This window comes from Leopardus geoffroyi, chromosome C3 (assembly GCF_018350155.1).
Source record: "Leopardus geoffroyi isolate Oge1 chromosome C3, O.geoffroyi_Oge1_pat1.0, whole genome shotgun sequence".
In the NCBI taxonomy this organism is placed as follows: domain Eukaryota; kingdom Metazoa; phylum Chordata; class Mammalia; order Carnivora; family Felidae; genus Leopardus; species Leopardus geoffroyi.
The window spans coordinates 83,502,805-83,518,583 of record NC_059338.1 but is presented as its reverse complement, the minus strand read 5'-3'; the positions used below and the strand labels follow the sequence as shown (position 1 = coordinate 83,518,583).

Genomic DNA, 15,779 nt, shown 5'->3' with positions numbered 1-15,779 from the left:
AGGATCAGTATTTGTATACGTATTCTGGAGTCATCTTATTTAAGCCTCGAGAATGGTATGATCCCCAAGAGAGCAAGTGTGAACGGAGAGGAGCCGTCCACTGGGCTATCTGCCACAAGTCAGGAGATTGAGAAACCATGTGTGTGTGTGTGCGCGCGTGTGTGTGTGTATGTGTGTGTGTGTGCGTAAGTAATATTTACTGAGCACTTACGATGCGTCGGCTCCCCCAGGACTGGATGCTGCCATCTATCTCCTCATTTCTTCTATAAGTTTGGGAAATGATCCTGATGGGGCCACCTATTTGTTTGACTCATGGGTTACAATTCCCATGTCTCAGCCTCTCCAGTGTTCTGGGCAGCAGGCAGCATGGCGTCCGGCCGTTCCCTCTCCTGGGTCGGAAATGGATCATTTCTGCATCTTCCCTCCAGGACATTTTCAGTTCCCCTGACCTCCAGCCTCTTGAAGTTATTTCATGTCTCCTGATACTGAGTAATTCCGTTTATTAAAACGTGGAGCGTCCTTACTGACGAGTGTGGGTAAAAATAGTTCTGCAGCCCCAAGGTCAGGGTCATTTGAACTTGGTGACTTGAGAAACGTTTGGTGTGAATAATGAAAAGTGCAGGACCATGGTGATGAATTTTCCTCACCCTCTTTGTTCCTTGTTTTTCTTTGTGAGGCAAAACGTTTAACCCATATTTTCCAAGAACTGTGTAGGTGGGTTGCCGGGGACAGTAGAGTTTTAGGGAAGTATCGTTCCTCTGGATGTGGAAAGCAGGAAGCAAAGAGTAACATTGAGCAAGAGTCGTCCCAATGACCGGGCCTAGGCTGATTGTGGTCCCACGTGTTTGGGCCACCGTGTCGTACAAGGCATCTCTTCTGCCTGAGTTGGGTTTTGACGTGGACTCAGGGTGACCTTAAAAGCCTTGTTCCGGCCAAGCGTCAAATGGACCATCTCACTTTGTGAGGCCGCGATTGGTGCAGACTGAGAAGACGTGCAGCCTGGCAGGCAGAAGAGACACAGGTCTTTGTGTGAGGAATCCTGAGTTCCGGTTTCCAGGCTGCCCCTGGCGTGCCGTGTGGCGGTGGGCGGGTGTCCTCACCTCTCTGAGCGGCAGTGTCTTCGTCTGTGACGAGTTTGGGCTAGGTGGTCTCCGAGGGATGAGACGGTAGCCAGTGGGAGAGGAGTTCATACCCTGATTAAAAGGTCTCCCCCCTCCCTTCCCTCAGCACCCAGCCAGCTATTGTGTTGGGTGTGACCAGTGCTGCTGAATTAATCGTGGGACCGTGTACCGTCATGAAATCTCCTGGATTTTAGATGAAGACAGTGAATCCAGAAATATTCACAACATCCCGTGGGTGAAACCTAGAGCCAGAAGGAGCCCATGGGTCTTTAGCTTACAGCTCAATGCGAGTGTCCCTTCATGGGTCATCACAGGCTGGGGGCTGCGAGGCGAGGGAAGTTCGTCCGAGTTATTTTGTCTTGAAATCAGTGCAAGTATCTTCGAGGAACCGGAGGGGCAGAGAGAGACTGGGAAGCCGGGTCACAAGACTGCTGTGGCCTAGAGCCCTGGAGAGAGGGCACGGCCTTCCTTTCATCTTGGGTGGAAATGTCAGCCTGAGGCGGTGGACTGGGTCAGCTGATCTCCTTGGGATTTATCGCCAGGTTCAGCCAGCAGCCCTGAGTCTGGCTCCACGGACTCAATAGCATTTGGAGCTGGAAAGAATCGACTCTTTCAACGCATCCGGGTTCCCCCCAACAGCCGTCTCTTACCGCTCTTCCGTGCACGTGTGTCCGCGCACATGCGTGCACGCACACGCCTCATTCTTTTTTAACTACCGCGTAGTACTCCGTGGTTCTTTTCTAAAGCCCTTCCGTGGCATTTTGCTTTTATTCGTCTTCCTCTTTTATCTGTACTTCCCATGATTTCGTGTCATATACGTGTTTTTTAGTCACCCGACTTCACACCTCCCTCGCTCCCTTCTTCCTCTTCTCCTTCCCTTGTATCCATCCACCTGTGGATCCCTTCATCAAACATGGTGGCCCTATAGATGCTAAGCGTAGGGGCAGATTCCTGAGGCCGTGCCTTCAGGAGCTCCAGTTCAAAGCCAAGGCAGTGAAAAAGCACATTATGGTGGGTCCCTGGAAGCACGTTCTTCAGCAGTCGTTTTCAAGAAGCTCTTTCTGGCCTTTTGGGGTGTGAGAGCCTGAGGCAGCAGCTGATCAATGTTACCATGTCTGCTTCTTTGGGATGTTCTAGGACCGTCGTTAGCTGTCCACCCTCCGGTTGTTACCATTGCCCAAGGCTGTGGCTTGAGCAGAGAAACACCAAGGTTGTCTTTGGAACGATGGCCGTGGGCCGGGTCGAGGTGCCGTCGTGGCCTGGATGGGATGGCCCTTTCCTTTGCCGTGGGAGAGTGTAGAACCTGGGACAGAGTTGCAGTTCAGAAGTCAGTCTAAAATGGATACAGGGCCTCAGGCCTTCCTCCTGGAGGAAATTAGGTAAAGATGAGTACAAAAGGAGAGAAGGCAGTATGTCTGTCAGAGACAGATACAGAGAGGGAGCAGCGCCCACAGTCCACGCTCCTTTATTTTCCAGATGGGTGTGGTAGGTGGCTTTCGTGCCAGGAGCAGTGTCTTTTCTCTTCCTTTCCTCCTCTGCCCTTTCTGCTTCTTTCTTGGTGGCGTCTCCACAGCCATCACAGCGGTCACCCCCAGAGCATCACTGGCCAGCACATGGAGCCCTAGGAATGGAAGAATTAGCACACGGCGGTCTGAAGCTTGGGCTCCCGAGTCCGGTTCAGGAATCCCCCTCAGTCACCTTGAGCAGAACGTGTAGCAGTTTTGTCCTGGGCGACATTGGGGGAGGGGGTCACTGCCGTGCTTCTAGGGCTGCCCGAGAGGCTGGAGTTCGTCACTCCACGCACAACACCTCACCCAACCCAGAGCTGTGCCTGGCACATAGTAAGTGCTCAGTAAACATCATCCATACGCACACGTGGCTCAAACGTCTCCTTATCAGAGAGGCCTTTCCTGGCCGTGCTGTGTAAATAGTACCCACCTCATGACCCATTTACCGTTCCCGTTCTCTCTTTAGTGATCTCTGGAGCACTTCGCACCATGTGACCCACTTGTGTATCTGTTTGGTGACTCTCTGCCACCACCCGCCCCCCCACCTTGAGCCCCACAAATGCAAAGCTTTCTGTTGCTTTCGTTTAATACTTATTCCCTGGAACATGGGTGGGTACCTAGTAAGTATCTCTTGCGTGGATGAGTGCCCATCTTAGAGACGGCCTCCAAGCCCAGAGTCAGGCACAGAGAGGTAAAGTAACTCGCTTAAGACCACCCAGCTACGAGCAGTGGGCGAATCTGGATCCAGAGTCCCGTTTCCTGGGTGGCTTGGTTGGTTAAGCGTCCGACTTTTGTTTTGGGCTCAGGTCGTGATCTCACAGTTTGTGGGTTCAAGCCCCACATTGGGCTCCATGCTGAATGTGCACAGCCTGCCTGGGGTTCTGTCTCTCTCCGAGTCTCTCTCTACTCCTCCCCCACTTGGGCATGCACGCGCGCTCTCTCTCTCAAAATAAGTAAATAAATTAAAACAAACAAACAAACAAACAAACCATTAATGCCTCCCTGCTGGTAAAACAAACAGACAACACAACTGCTGCCTTCAGCACAGCGCGGACGCAGTAAAGGTTAAGTAAAAGCTGCCTGTGGCGGCAGAGGTTCCCCGAGCCTGTCCCAGGACCCCCGTTTGGTTGTAGCCCAGCATTTGGAGTCTTAACTTGCCAAGAGAAAAAGTCGGCCTAGGAGGGGTGGTGGCCAGGCCTGTGTGCAGTCGCAGTGCCCAGATTAAACACGAGTGTGCCCCTTCCTCGTGTGGAGCCCGTTTCCACACTCAGCAGAAGCTTCTGGAACATGCCAGCTGCTCTTCTGGTTGCCCTTTTACAAGCCCCAGGAGGGGCTGCAGGGGTCTTGAGGGCAGGAAATTGTCCCCATTATCCGGACCTCAGCCCAGTCGGCCTTCGGTAGGTTTTACTGTTCCCATTTTTAAGACGAGGAAAATGAAGTTCAGGGAGGTGTAATTCCTGAGGCTGAGATTCAGGCCTGGGTCTGCCAGGTCCCAACCCCCTCACACCTCTGCTCTGCTCCTCAGATGCTATAGCATTTGGATCCTGACTCATAAGCATTTATTGAACGATAAATATAGTCTGGGTGCTGTGCCTCATTTTGTTTCTTGTTTGCTCCTTAACGTTTTTTAACACTTCCTCTAAATGCGGAGACTGTGCCTGTAAGAGGTACACGAGAGAGGATATTTGTCTCCTTGCCTTTCAATTCTCTGGTTGCAGCATTGAGCTGTGAGGAAAGAGCCCAAGTGTTGGAGTAGCACTGTTCTGGGTCCAGGTCTGAGCCCAGCCTCTCAACTGCTGTGTGATCTATGCCCAGTAATCAGCCTCTCTGAGCCTCAGGTTCCCTATGTGTAAAATGGAGCCCATACTTGGAGGGGACACTGAGGATTTGAGAAGTTAAATATGAAATACGGGGCGCCTGGGTGGCTCAGTCAGTTAAGATCTGACTCTGGATCTTGGCTCAGGTCATGATCTCACAGTTTGTGAGTTCAAGCCTCACATCAGGCTCTGCACTGAGTGTTTGGGACTCTCTGTGTCCCCCTCTCTCTGCCTCCCTCCCTCTCTCTCTCTCTCTCTCTGTCTCTCAAAAATAAATAAATAATTTTTAAACTAAAATAAAGTAAAATAAAATAAAAAAGCATGCCGCCTGATGCACAGTTGGCCATCAGTGAGTGGTGGCTATTTTGTTGCTGCTGTGCCTAAATGTCACTTCTTCATTTGCCTTGTCTTTGCCCCTCCCGAGGGTGAAGACCAGGCCTTATTCATCTTGGCATCCCCACCTTCTACCACAGTTCGTGGTACGTGGTGAATTTATGCCTGTTGCAGGGGACATGAATGAATGGAGGCAAAACCAAACGAATGGGCCACTGGTGTGTCGGGCCCAGTCTGGCCAGTTGTCGAGGGACGTGTTTCCTGGAGTCTTATCCCCGCTTGTCAGATCCAGGCCAGGACAACGGTGTGGTGGTTCCATTGTTCCCAGATAACATTTCCTATCTTAACGTCTCCCTGGGGCCGCCCTCGGCCACGCCCTGCCCTCCTGTCCTATCGCTGATCCCCACTTGGACCCTGGTAGGTTCCACTCCGGCCTGCCGTGAAGAAAGCTTTCATGTGGCCGGCACTGCTCCTTGTCCCCTCCCCACCGTGTCACACCAGTTGCGGAATGGGGCATTTCTCTCTCCGGAACTTTCCATGTTGCAGGGAGGACCTAGAAAATGTTAAATAAAAATGTTTTCCAGTAGCCTGACTCTTCTAGTGCGACCTGTGTCTTCCTGCTTGCACTTCACAGACGCCTTGTCTGATCAGCAAATCAGTTCTTACCCCCCGGTCTTCCACTGAGCAAGTGGAGCACAGAAGGGATGGGATTGCCGGTAGCTGGTGAGCGAGAGAGCCTAACCCATTACCAGCTCTGTGCACCTGACTACAGCTATTTCCACCGCATGTCACTGCGTGATTGCATCTGTTGGTATCCGATGTCCTTGCCTATTTCCAGAAGAGATTTGACGGCTCTGTCACAGTCTTAATGATCCAGAGCCATCTCAATGCTGCCAGCTCAGTGTGACATCCCTGGGCAGATGTAAGGCGCCCAGGCGTTGCCCTGTGGGTGAGGAAGCAGAAACTGAGGGAGCCAAGTGCCTTTTGGAGATTACCCAACTGAGGGTGGCGCACTTTCCCTCTGCCGTGTTTCCCTTCGACTTTCAGATCAGTTGTTCTCAAACCGGGTGTAACGTTGGACTCACCCGAGGAGTTTAACAACCTTGCTGCCGGGATCCCCAGTCCCCCCACCACACAGGACCCGGGCATTGAGGTTGTAACATCTCCCCAGGTGTGGTTCTGTGGTGCGACGGTGTTGAGAAGCACCGTCTTAATGTGTGTTTATTTTTGACACAGAAAGAGAGAGAGCATGAGCAGGGGAGGGGCAAAGAGAGAGGGAGACACAGAATCCGAAGCAGGCTCCAGGCTCCGAGCTGTCAGCACAGAGCCCTATGTGGGGCTCAAACTCACAGACTGCGAGATCATGACCTGAGCCGAAGTTGGACACTCAACCGACTGAGCCACCCAGGCGCCCTGAGAAGCACCGTCTTAGATCACAACTGCCTCAGGGATGTTGGGAAGCTCATGAGAGGCTGGCAGTTTCAGACAATAGCTCCAGCCCTCCTAAGCCTGAAGCCAACCTTGCCTTCAAGTTGCTCACCTTTGCTCAGATTCAGGACAACCGGAGTCTCAGAAGAACAGACAGCGCCGAAAGAGGAAAATGGAGAAACAAGTGAGATGGGAACAGCCCCCAAAGCTGTCATGTGCTGTGCCCCTATCATGTGCCAGACGCTGGCCTGAGCACCTTCTGTACATTAACTTACCCGGGCCACAGTTCACACACTAGCACTGAGACGCCTCTGCTGATATTACCCCCATTCCACAGATGAGAAGACTCAAATAGATAAGCAACCTGCTCAAACTGGTAGGGGCAGGGCTGGGATTTCAAGGCAGATTGCTGGCTCTGGAGGCTACTGTTTAACCACCATGTCAGTTGCTTTGCAGAATGATCTGGGAACTGTGGTATATCGGTCCCATGTGGCCAAGAGTCCCTTCATGGTGATGACGGGGCTAGAGGTAATCTGTCACTCTGCTGCTCAAGAGCCTCTATGACTCCCCATGGCTTCTGTAGAGGAAAGCCACACCATCGGCCCAGCATAGGAGGGCTGTCTTTACAGCCTGACCACTGGCGGGCCACTCTTTCTCACTCCATGTCACACATGATGTTAAGACATCTGAAAGTCCTCTCTCCTTTCTCTGCCTGGTAACCCCCTGACTCTTTAATACCTAGCTCAAATATCCTCTTTTCTAACTCGTGCAGCAAGAGTCCGTGCCACCTTCCCCTTTGTTCCCAAAGCTCTTGGTCCCTCCAACTGTGACCACATGGGTCACAGCCTTTCTCTCAGGACCCTCAAGTGGATGCCAACCTCTCCCAGGTAGGATAACCTCCTTTACCTTGGGTTCTACCTCATTTCAGCCAGGGAGATATGTGTTCTTTATCTTCTGACTATCAGAGGATTTTCTGTTTGTAATGGATGCTTTTCTTCAAGGTGCCTCGGGCTCCAAATTGCATAATTGATATTTACTGTGTTTTCCTAGGTCAGGCTATGATTTTGGCAGAGTCCCGAGCTCCTGTGGAGATTTGCCTCTCGCCAGCCTTGGGCTATCTGCATTCTTAAACATCTCAGGGCCCAGAAGAATTTGACCAGCTCTGGGAATGGCCTGAATGAAGAGAGGTTGGTGTCTTGCTTAGTGTTCAGCTTGCTTCCAGAACTAAGCTACCATGGGCCAGAGGAGGAAGGGGCAGGAGGAGTGGATTTTTGGTGACCAGAAGTGAAGTATGTTCGTTTCTTCATGTGCTTTTGTGGGAACGGCAGGAGTTGCTCACCAAAGAGTAGTAAGGTTCTTTTAGCAGAGCCCCACCAAGGTCTGAGGGAGGCAGGCACACATAGAGCCACCAGCTTGTCAAATGATGAGACACTGTTTATTTATTGACATCCAGTGCCTAATTTTTAATCAGATTACTGCATATTGTAAAGAAACAGGAGAGTATGACCCAAACTCAGGAGAAAATATAGTCAACAGAAAATGGAATAGAACAGAGCCAGGGTTAAATTTCCACTTGCGTGATCGATTGATTTTTATTAACAAAAAACTTCATTTTTCAGAGAGTTTTAGGGTCACGGAAAACTTGAGTGGGAAATACAGACAGTTCTCATACACTCGCTGTCCCCGTGTCCACACTGTCAGCATCCCGCACCAGAGTGAGACACTTGTTACAGCTGACAAATCTGTACGGACACGTCATTATCACCCAGAGTGCGTAGTGTACGTTAGGATTCACTCTTGGCATTCTATCTTTTCCGACAAATGTGTGACATGTATCCACCATCGTGGTCACATATGCAGTCATTTCACTGCCTGACACACCAAATCCTCTGTGTTCCACCTATTCATGTGTCTTTAATGAGACATGATCTGAGAGCTCCCCAGTTCCAGATTGGCTGCTGAAATCACAATGCATCCATGAAATGGCATACCACACGGCTGTTAAAAAAAGAAATAGTGGCTTTATGTAATGCGGGACAATCCTGAAGCCATATTAACCTTCGTAAAGCAATGTCAGCCTGGGGCGCCTGGGTGGCTCAGTCGGTTGAGCGTCCGACTTCAGCTCAGGTCGTGATCTCGCAGCTCGCGAGTTCGAGCCCCGCGTCGGGCTCTGCGCTGACAGCTCGGAGCCTGGAGCCTGCTTTGGAAAAAAACAATGTCAGCCTTAACATTGAGTACGAAAAGAGGGCAGAGAACCGTGTAGAGCATGCAAAGAGCTGTTCTAAGTGCCACCTTTCCCTGTCAGCCACCTGTACTTCAGGCGTCCACACTCAACACATCCTGTTGTTCCTGCCTCTATACTGACCTGTAAGTCCCAGGGGACAGTCTGCTCCATGAGGGCAGGGCCGGCTCGGTTGCCTGGGCCAGTCCCAGGGCCGGGCATAGTAGCTTTCCATCGGTGAGTACACGAAGGGGTGTACAGAGGGGGTGCGTTTTCTTTCCACAACTTCCTTCTACCCACCGTGCTTCCAACACATGAGGTGCAAGCCCCCGACATCCCCTCTCCCTCTCCTGCGCACTGGCCTGGCCTCCCTTCCTCTCTCCCTTGAGTCTCTATGCTCGGCAAGCCTCGTTTTCCCCCAGGCTGCCGAGATGCAAAAGTTGAGGAGAGGCTTCAGGGGGACCTTGGAGATGATCGTGTGCGCAGCGAAGTTGGGCACGCCTGACCTGACTGATGAATGTAGGCGTAGGAGCCAGGCGACCCAGACGCAGACCTGATGGCGTCTGAGTCCTAGCTCCGGCGTGGCCGCCTGTGTGACCTTGGCCATGTTACTTAACCTTGCCGAATCTCCGTCTCCTGAGCTGTAAAAGGAAGCGAGAAAGGCCTCTCTGGAGGTCGTGATGAGGATTGACCATGGTAGCCCTAAGTGAAAGTGTCCTTTGAGGGAGGACTCGGGCAAAGTGCTTATCGTGTAGGGAAGAAAGTGAGGAGGGCCCCCTGATGTCCTCAAGTGCCCCCGCCTTCCCCGGGGAAAATCCCCACGGCAAGTCAGAGAGGTTCCAGTTTGCCTCTTCCTCTTTTATTCAGTGCACTTCTCTCGGCCGCCCAGGGCTTTCAGCTCAAGCAAATAAATTATCCTGCTCTGCTGGGCTCTGTGTTCTGTAGCCAGCCATATGTTTGAGCTTGATAGAGATTCTTATCGGGCGGGTAATATTACCCAGCGAGGGATGACATTTCTTATCAGAGGCCCTGAGGAATCAGAGATAGGAGCCCTTTCTTTTTACCGGCAGCCAGGCCTCGATGTTCAGGGCTGGGCCGGCAGGGTGGGGGGCGGGCCGGGGCACTGAGTGGGCATCTCGAGCTGCACTGCGTAGGTTGCTCCCCCCCCCCCCCCCCCGTCCCTTCCACGTGACAACTGGCCACTCCCAACAGCCTGCCTGCCTTTGAGATGTTTGCAGATGATAGAGGCAGGGCTGGGCAGGGGGTGTGAATGAGGAAGGAAAGAGGGGATGTGAAGATGCTAGATCCCTTGGGGGTGGCTGGCGCGTGTGGGGGGAGAGCCAGGTGGCCTCCCGCTGCAGAGCCCGGGCGGGGGGCCTCTGCCCCCTGGTTCTGCAGAGTGGAGGCTGTTGAGGCTCTAGTACCCTCCATGGTCTTGGCTGGGGGAGTGGCAAGGTGCCGGGTCACCTCCTTGCCCCCCTCCAGATGCCCCCTGTCCTCCGCCCTGTTCTGTGACAAGGAGGCTGTCCTGTGTAGGTGCAACAGGACGGATGCCCCACGGGGCTTCTGGGCCCTCTGGCTTCTGTTTGGGAGGTGAGGTGGGTGGGCAGGAAGGGGGTGAGGTCAGGGTACTCGTTGGCTTCCTCCTGCTGGGTCCCTGGTTGATACAGACAGGTCTACACAGAAGGCCCTGCCCTGTGTCTCATTCCTGAATCTGGCAGGTACCCACTGTGTGATATTAGGTTGTTTACCTCTTGCGCCTTGGTTTCTTCATCCATAGCACAGGGTGATGCCGCATCTCTTGCTGTCGCTTGCCACTTGTCTTTGGATCTCTCCGGTTTCTCTGCCTCTCTTTTGCCCTGATATCTGGAGGAAAGGGCACTGCTGGGTCCCCAAGGGCCCGAGGCCAGAGCTCACTGCAGACGAAGCTCCAGTGTGGGCAGAGGAGGTGGGAGGTGACCGCATGATTTGGGGACTGCAACCTCTGTTGGGGATACGTGCTCCTCCTGATTTTTGGGAAGTTCTGCCCTGTGCAGCCCCGCTCTGCAGTCATAATCTTGCTAGCATCAGAAAGGGAAGGAGAAGTGGTTTCTCCCTCCCCCTGGACCCTTCCCAGCCAGCAGTCCTGCCTCTGCTTCCTTCCCGTTCCCTCCGTGTCCTGCTTCCTTCCGTCTCTCGGTCCCGCCCTCTTGTGGGGTGGGCTGAGCCTTCAACCTCGCCTCCCGACAGCCAGGTCCAAGTTCTGAAAGCCCAGCTCTGACCCTGTCCCTCTCCTAGCCTCCACTAAAGCCCACCTCCACGTCACCCCACCCTGTGATCCCATCCCGGTCACCTCTGTGATGATACCTCGCGTGCGGGGTTCATCTCTTGTCTTTGGAACTGACCGTTGTCTTTCTTTGACTTGTGTACCTGATCCTGTCATTTGTCTTGAGGGGACCACAGACAGGGCTTGGTTCTTCCCCAGCTTCGCCAGCTGCTGGCTCTTTGACAGTGGGCAGGTCACTTCGCTGGTCCGAACCCCAGTGTCCTCAGCTGGGACTGGGACTGGGAGCTCCAGCACGGAGGTTCTTCTGAGAAGAAGGCTCTTACTGGGGCTTTGGCCAATGACAGGCATTCAGTGAGTGAGGGGGTCCCCTCTCTCTAACCGACCCTCAGATTATCCAAACCCTGCCCATGCTCGAATTCTGTTCCACCATTTGCTTTCCCGCTGGGCCCTTCTTTTTTTTTATTTTTTTTTTAAAATTTTTTTTCAACGTTTATTTATTTTTGGGACAGAGAGAGACAGAGCATGAACGGGGGAGGGGCAGAGAGAGAGGGAGACACAGAATCGGAAACAGGCTCCAGGCTCTGAGCCATCAGCCCAGAGCCCGACGCGGGGCTCGAACTCACGGACCGCGAGATCGCGACCTGGCTGAAGTCGGACGCCTAACCGACTGCGCCACCCAGGCGCCCCATCGCTGGGCCCTTCTGCCTGGGGGTCATCTTCCTCTGTTGGAAAGACTCCATCTGAGCGCCTCATGTCTGGACAGCTGGACTAGACCTTGTCTCTTCCTGCCTGTGTCTGTCTTGCCAGCATGATGCAGATTCCTTTAGGGCACCAGCTACCATTCCTGGTCCTCGGCTTGGCCATTGATTTGGTGATTGAGCAGTTTGCTCCAGGGGAATGGAGGACAGTCACTTATTCCTTCATTGGACCCCGTTTGATTGAGTGCACATCATGTAGCAGGTCTGTGCTTGGCACGGAGTTGGAAGGAGGCACAAAACGGACACCGCCCTTCTGGAGGCCATCCTTCAGTGAGGACGCTGCCCTACCCAGAGTCTGTTCCAGGCAGGGACTGCAGATCCAGAGGGACATGGTCCCTCCCCGTAGGTAGCTCAGAACCTGAGGGGTTGGGGGTGTGGGGGGAGTTCTGTGCCCAAGGAGAGGATGCCTCCCTTCACACCCCCTCAGATCAGAGCTTGTGGACCCCCCTCAAGATGCCACTTGTCAAAATGTGGAGTATCCAATCTGCACGTGCTTCCCGCCATGGCATCCCTTCCCACCAAGAGGGTCAACTCCCAGGTCAGCAGCACCTCTCATCGTGGACCTGCATAGCCCTTGTTAGGTAAATCCTCTCAGAGAGGTGTTCTAGAATGTTCCAGCTTGGCCGATCATGAAGGTACCCTGAGTACTCATGCCAGGCCAGCTCGTCCCCAGCCACGGCAGCGGGTAAGAGCCAGCCAGCCGACCATCCTGGCTGGCTTGTGGTTTCTTTCCCTGTGAGCCTCTAACATCTGGGCCTGGAGCTGAGTTTATTTTTCCTCCACCGCCAACACTCTTAACCAAAATCATCCTCATCTTCCCCGTAGCTCATGGCAAGAGCTTCCAAATTGGGCTCCCTGGATCCATCCTTGTCCCCCTGCAGTCCTGTCTCCGCTCAGCAGCCAGCACAATCTTTCCAAAATGTGAATCAAATTGTGTCTGTCCCACCAAACATACCAGGGCCTTCCCATTTCTGTTCTTGGGATAAAACCCAAAATCCCCCACTGGGCTCTGCATGAATTGGCCCAGATGTCTCTCCTTACTCACTATTCTTTAGCCACACTGACTTCTGCTGAGTGATACACCCCATTCTCACCCACCTCAGGTGCTTTGCACATGCCATTTCCCTGCTTGGAATGCTCATTCCCTCTATTTTTTGCATAGTGAGTGTCTTCTTGCCCTCCGCTTCTCCCGTTGTTTCCTCCCACTGCTCTCTGCTTTTCCTTCCTGGCATGATCTGTCCTGATACATTTATCTGTGTTTGTTTCACATCTGTCTGCTTTCATGAGACTGAGATCCCGAAGGGGCAAAGATGAGGTCAATTTCGCCTACTGCAGTAAGAATAATAAAAGCCAGTGCTTTGACCCCACTGACCATGTGCCAGGCACTGTTCTAAGTTTGAAGCTGACCCAACCATATAAGCCTCCTAAGACCCTCTTGGGTGTAGATGCTCTTCTTGCCTTCATTTTACACATGAGGAAACTGAGGCACGGAGAGGTTAAGTCCTGTGACCCAGTGTCCCATCTAGTAGATGGTCAAACAAGAATTCAAAACCACACTGTGCTCCAGGGGTCCATACTCTTAACCCCTCCGGGCAGGGCCTTACTAGTGCTTCCCCAGAAGGGATGCTCAGGGAATGGTTGGTACATGAATCAAAGGGCCACTTGTCCCATGTCTTGGGGAGGTCCTCACTGTGGTGTCTGTGCTGGATCCAGGACTGGCAGCATGGTAAAGAGGAAGGGACCTGGAATGCAATCAGGGTCCCTCTGTATTCACTAAGCGGTGATTGTAGAAAGTCTCTACTGAGCCATGATATTCTGAGCTCAGAGGGGAGTGGTGCTTGCACGGGGCACAGGAGCGTCTGGGAGGTGGGCTGAGGGCTCATAGTGTGTACCCACAAAGCGTCCGGTGCCCTTGCCCTCTTAGGGGGCTTCTCGTCTCTGGGGACAGGGCCTCACATGCACTGTCTTTCAGGTGAAAGTAGCTTTCAAGCTGGGAGGGAGAAGACCCCCCCCCCCCCCAGCAGGGGATGGCCTGGGCTGGGTGACTAGGACAAGGGACAGACACAGTTCTTGTAGGATACGGAGGGTGGCCCCCACGTGTTCTCTCATCCTTGGCGTGCCCTTGCCATTAAGTGGCGATTTTGCTGACTTCCAGTTGCAGGGTCAAGTGTGGGGGGCTTCGGGTGACCCCCTGCCCGTGCCACAAGATGGAAGGACCCCCAAGAGCATCCTGAGTCTCTGGACGGGACGGTGAGGGGCCGCCACCGCGACCCTGTGGCCTTTCTAAACAGATGCCCAGAATCATCGGTTTGACTTTCTGACCCTTTCTAGGAAATCCCTGCTCAGTGCCTTCAAATAAAACTTCTCCCTAATACTAGTTCTGAGCGTTGTTTTGTTCTTTGCCTCTCTCCTAATCCTCCCTCCTTCCTGATCCTCTCTCCAGGGCCCTGCCTTACACTCTGCTTCCCGTCCTTCCACATTATGTGGGTGTCGCTTTCTCTCTGCTTCTCTCACTGCCCCGTTACCTCACTCTGGTCTAAAGATAAACAGCTTTCAAAGGAACCCACGTGCTGACTTCTTGGAGACTTGCCCGCCTGGCATCAGATCCAGCCCCGCACCCTGAGTCCCCCCCCGCCCCCCCCACCTCCACCGCCGGCAGGGGGAGAAGGACGTTTGGTCCCGTAACCGCCATAGGCATCTGACTCAGCCTGGATGCTTCTCATCTCTGGAAGGTGCTCTGGCCCCAGGCCTGGACCTGACAGCAGGCCTGGCTGCAGTTTTCACTGGTGACCCCTCCCAGTGCCTTCCTCTTCCTTCTGGAGATCACTGCAGCCCCTGGATGCCGCTCCTTCTGCCCCAGAAACTGTGACATGCAGAGCCGTGGGGCCCTAGCTTCTCCACTTAGTAGGTGTACCTTGACCACCCTCCCGAAGCCAGACTGGATTCTGATCCTCGCTCCATTATTTACTAGAGGGTGATCCTGGATGAGTTTCGTAAGAACTCTGTGCCTTGGTTTCCTCATCTGCAAAATGCAACGCTGACATAGCGTCCGCCTGTGGTGGACTGAACTATGGGCTCCAGTTCTTCACTCCCCCGTAATCAAATTAGCACGAGTACACCTTTGCCACAGCCTCCAGGTGGGTACCAGCCGGAGCCCGAGCTGACTGGCAGGCATGCGAGTGAGAAACAGACGCTTGTTGTTGTTTGCCTTGGGCTGGGGTGTTTTGTTACACAGCATCCTTGGAGCCATAGTGGACTGCTACGTCGCCTCGTAGAGTTTATTGTAGGAACTTTAACTGAGTGGGTCTATTCATGTATTAGATTTCTATTGCTGCTGTGACAAAATGCCACCCACTCAGTGTCCGAAAGCTGTATTATCTTACAATTCCATAGGTTAGAGGTCCAACATGGGTCTCACTACGCTAAAATCAAGGAACACAGGGCTGGTTCCTTCTGGTGGCTCTAGGGGAGAAGTGTTTTCTTGTCATCCCCAGCCTCTAGAAGCCCCTTGCATTCCTCGGCTAGTGGCCCCTTCCTCTGTCTGCAAAGCCAGCGACATAACGCCTCTCCATGCCTTCCTTCCATGGTCACCTTTTCCTCCGACTGACTCTTCCCATTTTGGATGCTTCTGATTATATTGGACCCACAGAAATCACACAGGATAATCTTTCGCTTTTAACGTCAGCACATTAACTTTCTTCTCCTCTGCCACTTAAATCTGCCTTCGCCACGCAACCTAACGAGTCACAGGATTCAGGGATTGGGGTATGGGCGTCCACAGGTGGCCGTTACTCTGCAGACCACAGCACACTGGGCACTTAGAGTGGGGCTTCACGTGCACCGGGTACTTTGTACCCACTGGCATGACTTCCAGCCTTAGCATTCCCATTCACGAGATGAGATGAGAGGTGGTCCCATCTGACGTCTATGTGGGCTTCTCGGATGGGCTTTGTTGTGCTGGACGTGGGGAAATATTCCATCTCTTGGTCCTGGATGGACTGGAAGCTTATGAGACAGGAAGGGGACAAGGTCAGTTTCCTAACTGGCCTTGGAGCAGACCAGAGGTTCTTCAGGATGCTGATAATGCTCCTGATTAACGATCATGGCAAGTCCCCATGGTCCTCCCTGTCAGTCAGCATAGCCCCCCAGCACGGGACTGGCGGAGTGACCAGGAGGGCTGGGGGACGCCAGGCCAGGGCCAGCCCATATCTCCACGTGCCCAGCTGATTCTTTCCTTGCACTTGACAGGTCCTTCTCCTCTTCCCACATAAATGGACTGCAGGGAAAAAGAAACTTCCTGGCCTGCCTGATACCAGCTCTAAGGAGG

At 53.2% G+C, this 15,779-nt stretch overlaps 1 long non-coding RNA gene across 19 annotated transcripts in view; it reads left to right on the top strand.

Annotated features, from left to right (window-relative positions):
- The window catches only part of LOC123585459, a 371,435-nt gene that overhangs the window by 204,867 nt on the left and 150,789 nt on the right, over nucleotides 1-15,779 (top strand). For 11 of the 19 annotated variants that reach the window (XR_006706190.1, XR_006706192.1, XR_006706187.1 and 8 more), the window contains 2 exons: nucleotides 7,258-7,394; nucleotides 15,701-15,778. The exons of 4 other annotated variants lie outside the window; for them this stretch is intronic. This is a non-coding gene — a long non-coding RNA (uncharacterized LOC123585459). The remainder of the gene's footprint in view (nucleotides 1-7,257; nucleotides 7,395-15,700; nucleotide 15,779) is intronic. 4 more of the 19 variants (XR_006706180.1, XR_006706186.1, XR_006706185.1 and 1 more) reach the window with 2 other exon arrangements.